The sequence below is a fragment of the Berghia stephanieae genome, chromosome 4 (genome assembly GCF_034508935.2).
Source record: "Berghia stephanieae isolate SIO BIC M18660-M18661 chromosome 4, UCSD_Bste_1.3, whole genome shotgun sequence".
Taxonomy (NCBI): Eukaryota; Metazoa; Mollusca; class Gastropoda; order Nudibranchia; family Aeolidiidae; genus Berghia; species Berghia stephanieae.
In genome coordinates, this window is record NC_088363.1 from 75,614,634 (window position 1) to 75,620,787 (window position 6,154).

Consider the following 6,154-nt stretch of genomic DNA (forward strand, 5'->3'; position numbering starts at 1 on the left):
ATAAAAGCGTGTGCACATGATGATTATCCATCATGACGCCCAACTTCAAGACAAGGATTGGATCTTGGGATGTAAGAAGCATTTATAGGGCAGGAGCTGCTGCACATGTTGCTAGAGAGATGAAACGTTTTTCAATGGATATTCTTGGTATCAGTAAATACAAATAGACGGGGTGCAGGAAAGACTATCTACATTAACAACTGGAGAAATATTGCTTCATTCAGAAAAGGAGAGGACATACGACGGAGGAGTTGCCATCATAATGTCCAAAAAAAACATCCAAAGCACTGATGGAATGGATATCTGTCATTCCTAGAATCGTCACGGCTAGATTTTACTCCAAATGGATAGTATGCGGTTGGCTAAGGAGCTCACAACATTGCCATCCGGAAGTACAACAGGCCAACACACAAAACTATGCGTAACCATGAACGTTTATAGTCTGGTTCATATAGTTTAGTAAGAATTGGATTCAATAGTCTGATGTCACTTCGCCCAGCAACGGCGAGCAGTGTGGTTCTAAACAAAGAAAATCGGTACTTTCTATTCTTCATACTGGCTGGAACTTTCCATATGTCATTTGATCAGAATGTATAAAGGTCAAAACATGATCACATTTATAATATTTTTCTCCTCTGGATACACTTTTATGCTCGTCGGAGAAGTATTTCATAAGGGCGTCCGCCATTGTTCCGATAGTTTAGAGCCAGTTACTAAGTTACCATGCGTCATTATGAGGGCAGTGACGTCATAACTGTTGGACCCAATTACTCATAAACTCGGATGGCAAAAAACAATAACAAAGACCTGAGTGACCTTAACTTCGAACTATCTATATAGGAAAGTGACCATCATTCAAGTTTAAGTACCCAATAACAGAGAAGACACAGAAAAAGAACAATTTAACGGAGAATTAGAAGAGACGCTCGATAAATGTAGTGGACATGACATAGCAATTATAGATTGAACGAAGTTGAAGTCATTCAGGTCTTTATTATTGCTTTTTGCCATCCGCGCTTATGAGTAATTCTCACTAAAATGTATTAACCAGACAATAAACGTTCAATGTTGCACATAGTTATGTGTGTTGGTCCGTTATACTTCCGGATGGCAATGTTGTGAGCGTCTTAGCCAGGCGCATACTATATATAATTGGTGACCTAAATGCCAACGTTGGTGAAGACAACTCAGGGCACAAAAGACTAGTAAGTAAGCACGGATTATAGGACAGGAATGACAACGGACAAGATTGCGTGAGTTTTGTCAGGAAAACGAATTGTTATAACTGGGACCATCTTTCAGCAGAAATACATACTCAGACAACATGGGTATCCATTTATGGTCAAACCAGAAACCAAACTAACCACATGTTTACCAGAGAATATGGAAGTCATCAGTGTTGGATACAAGAACACACCGAGGCGTAGACGTAAATAGCGACCACGATCTCGTTATATCCAAACTACAATTAAAACTGACTCGCCGCCACAACAATAATAAAATCATTAAATCTAGGTTTGACACCGAGAGGCTTAGAGATGAGGAAACTAAGAAAAGGTTTGCAACAACAATAAGAGGCAGAATGGAACTGGCAAATAATGATATAAAAGAAAAACCTGAAATAGATTAGGCATACTTAGTAGTGGTAGCGTATGGCTACATCTCCAAATGCATTTCGTCAACCCAGCTTCTGAAGTCTTCCTCCGCCCTAAGGATGGTTTCGTAGCCACCTTCAAGTTTAGTGACTGGACAGTGGAGGACGATGTGATCGCTGGTCTCTGGGGCTGCCTGACATTTCTGGCAGGTATCACTGTTTCCAAGTTTCCATCTGCTCATATTTGATGCAGTTCTGCCATGTCTAGTTAAGAGGCGGTTTGAGGAAATCCAGTATTTCCTGGCGTTATTGAATGCAGGCACTCTTTTGGTTGGATCTTTAATCAATCGTAAAGGGGGCACCTTCAACAACCAGACTTAAATCGAGAAGACCTTTCCACCTAACAAAAATGGTAGACTTCAGTGTGGAGGAAAACTGGAGAGAAATGTGGAACAGGGAAACACCAAAATGAGATATACATAGAATAAGCAGAACATGTATTGGGCTATAGAAAGAAAGCTAGCAAACCCTGAATTGGAGCAGAGTCATTGCAGAAAACTGATGAACGAAAAGAAATCAAGATCAAAATTGAAAGTACAAAATCACTGAGAATTAAAAGCAAATTTAAGGGAGAATACAAACAGAAATCAAAGGGGAAATGAAATCAGCATTAAATGGAATGTTTGCATTAACTGTCGCAATGCCATTACAATGAGAAAATATTTTTTTATTATGGCAAGAAATATTTCACCTCACTAGTTAATAATTAAATTAACCCTCACTATATCAAAACAGCATTAATCGTTAGACTTTTAAGACGTAATGATATAATATCACACCATAGAAAGGGCTATTTAGGTCAAAGGCCTTTAAATACCCTGTGAAAAAAAAGGTTCAGGTCAAAATTGATATGACCATAACAGATCATCACCATTTACATCTTAAATAATCAAAAATATTTCTATTGAGAGCTTATTTATCAAATTCATAAATTATTTAAAATTTCAAAGATTTTCTTTGTTAACAGACTTTTCTAATTATCTCATTCAATTTTTGTGCGCTTTTTAAAATGCCATTCTTTAAATTCCTTATATCTATCTAGATATGAGTGGGACTAATAGCACACTCTTAAAAAATAAATACAAAACATCTTAAAAAGACAGAACTGTCTATAGTTGTACTCGATTTCCACGATTGATCTATCAATTCACCACCAGGATTAGTTTATTTCTTGTACACATTACCTGTCCATAAAGTAACAGTGACATATTCTTAGGGGTCTTTTATTGATGCTCAAACTTCAAATGCCAGTAAATTGATGGTTTATGTCAAAATGTCATGAATGTGTCCCTCCTGGGCTTGAGTGATCCGGTAATTCTAATATTTAGATTAAATTGCACCGAAAAAATCGACAAAAATTTATAATACTCACAACATACATACATATTATAACATTATTTTATCAAATTCAAACGGCCAAAGATTTGATGACTCATAGCCAGAAATCATAGCCAGATTTTACCAAACATTATTTTGGGACATATAAAGCAAATTTATGTCTTTAAGATTTTGGAAAGTACTAACAAGCTCTTAAATCGAATAAACATTATATGATATTTTTTAAAATTAAAAATGAAAGAAACAGCATGTAGGAACACAAATAAGACTCTTTGATCGAATATTTTTTTGTGGTTACTAGTACTAGTTTTCACGAGAAAGAATGGCAACGTAAATCATCTCAGCCGACAGCCTATTAAAATGTCCTATAATTTCCTAGTGAACTCCGATTTTAGTTTATCTTCCGCTTTTTATATAACGTAATATCCATCAAATGTACTCATGGCACTTTGCAAGAGGGTCCAAGCCAACAGCAACATTTTACACGTAGAAAGAGACAATATGTCAGCAAGGCGCTATTATTTTTTTTTCGACAGAAACACCTGAGTGCGATGAAACAATGTGAGTAAAGAGTCTTTTTCAAAGACTTAACTGAGGCGCCCACATCGTGATTCTCTGACCAAAGTATTTACCATACAACATGATTCCCAAGACGCACTCCTTTAAAGCATATTTCTTCTCACGCTTATTCTTCGTCACCTTTCTTTTTGACAAACGATTCGTATTCTTTTGGGTGATGTCTACAAAAATAAATATTGGATTAGTCTTTGGGATCGAAGGCAGAGCTACAATAAAACGATTGTCTGAAAAGGATTGTATAGCAAATGGCTTCAATCACCTTATCGGCTTAACATGGTTGACAATGAATTATGTGACTCATCAATGGTTAATGATTCTTCTTCTTCTTCTTCTTCTTCTTCTTCTTCTTCTTCTTCTTCTACTACTACTACTACTACTACTACTACTACTACTACTACTACTACTACTACTACTACTACTACTACTATTACTACTACTACTGCTACTGCCACTTCTACTACTACAACTACTACTACTACTACCACTACTACTACTACTACTACTACTACTACTACTACTACTACTACTACTATTACTACTACTACAATTACCACTACTACTACTACTACTAATACTACTAATACTACTACTACTACTACTACTACTACTACTACTACTACTACTACTACTACTACTACTACTATACTATCACTACGACTACTACTATTACTATTATTACTATTACTACTAATACTATCACTTCTTCTTCTTCTTCTTCTTCTTCTTCTTCTTCTTCTTCTTCTTCTTCTTCCTCCTCCTCCTCCTCCTCCTCCTCCTCTTCGTCGTCTTCTTCTTCTTCTTTATATAAACTCAGTCAGACTGTGTATAACAGTCGATGTTGTACTATGTCTAGAGAAAATAAGTCAAATGATGGTACTGTCCTGCTCGTCGCTTATTGTAACAGTCATTGATTTAAATGTCTCAATATTGCTCAAAATGAAGATTCGGGGGGCTGAGGGTATGAATGTGTTACTTTTGATTGGCGTATGAAAAGATGATAGCTTGGTTGAAATTTATGACAGAAAAAAACGTCTTTATAAATGCCAATAAAAAAGTCATCAATTTTACTGTGGGAAAATCAAACGATACATTTACCGTTATGTCTTGTTTGTATACAAAATGACGGTATTTAAAACTAACTTTCGGCACAACGTGTAGACGTTGTTTTACGATAAAATTGCGGTATTAGATTTGGGAGAAAGAACTTTTGCGATAGCCACATTTTCTGTCCAATGGGTGACACGCATAATATAGAATCAGCGACAAACTCTGGATCCAGGAGTTTCATGCTTTTCTAAAATGACTGTTTCCCAAATTACTTGTGTAGAGCCCGCAAACTTTGCTGGGGAAAAAGGCTATTACGAACAGGCACTTATCTATTTTAATATTTATGCTACTGTATTGTGTAAATACACATAGAAACGAATCTTTTGAGTCATCATTGATCAAAATCGATTCGGTAAATAAGTCTGTAGGTGCGCACAAATGAATCTGGCAATAGATGGCGATTCGTACGTTAAATTAAGGACCAATCATTATGCCCTAGCAGATTTTCTAAATAATCATTTGAGTCAACGGGATATATAATTTCCCTTATTAAAAAAAAGGTTTGCAATCTGAAAAAACATTGTTTTATAATATTGCCTAATTTTTATATTTACCAGTAATTATGGGTCCGTTGACAAAACTTTAACAAGGGGTGTAAGAACAATTTTAACCTCCAACCCTATTTTTTAAGCAAAAGAAGGTGCATTTCTACTTCTTCAGAAAACGAGATAAACTCGGGTCCCATGAGATTTATACCGTGGATGAATGGGGATTCTATAGTGAGGCCTATTTCTACCCAGTTTTACAAATGATGATATGATTTATATATGACATACTGACAGACTGTATTGGTGTGCGCTGCTAAATTTAGAACAGAAATGAAAAGAACCATTGATGAGATTGTAATAAATTATATCCTTTAAATGTATTACGGGACTTGTAACTATTCCCCATCGACTAGTCTATTCACCATTAAACGAGATACTAAGCAGGCAATGAAATCAGGAAGAAGGATTTGATTGCGTTGGAATTTCCTTATAATGCATATTGATGACTGCAACATACTAAAGACTGGGTAATAGAATATGCACCCATATTACTGGTGAATTGGAATATACAATGGTATTTTGGGACGCCAGCATTGCAAATAAAGGCCAGTGTGAAAAGTATTTGGGTATTGTATTATGATTTTTTTGGCGAGGAAAAGCTCTCTTTATTCATTCTCAGTTGTAATTTAGTGATTTTTCGATAAGGTCTATATTGATATATTGAGCTTTTATATAGCGCAATATCCACTTAACGTGCTCAAAGCGCTTTACAAGGGGTCTCTGGTCAACAGCAACTATAACGAGAAAAGAAAACAATCAAAAACAACCAAGGCGTATGTAGCAGGGCAGGAAAGGAAATTGAAGATTCATATGATAAAATTAAAGCTGAATCGGTAACTACTCTTTTTCTTTAAACTGTATTTGTTACTAGATTGATTATGAGAGAAATTATGATCAGTAAAAATGACTCGGTGTTTCCCTAAAAATA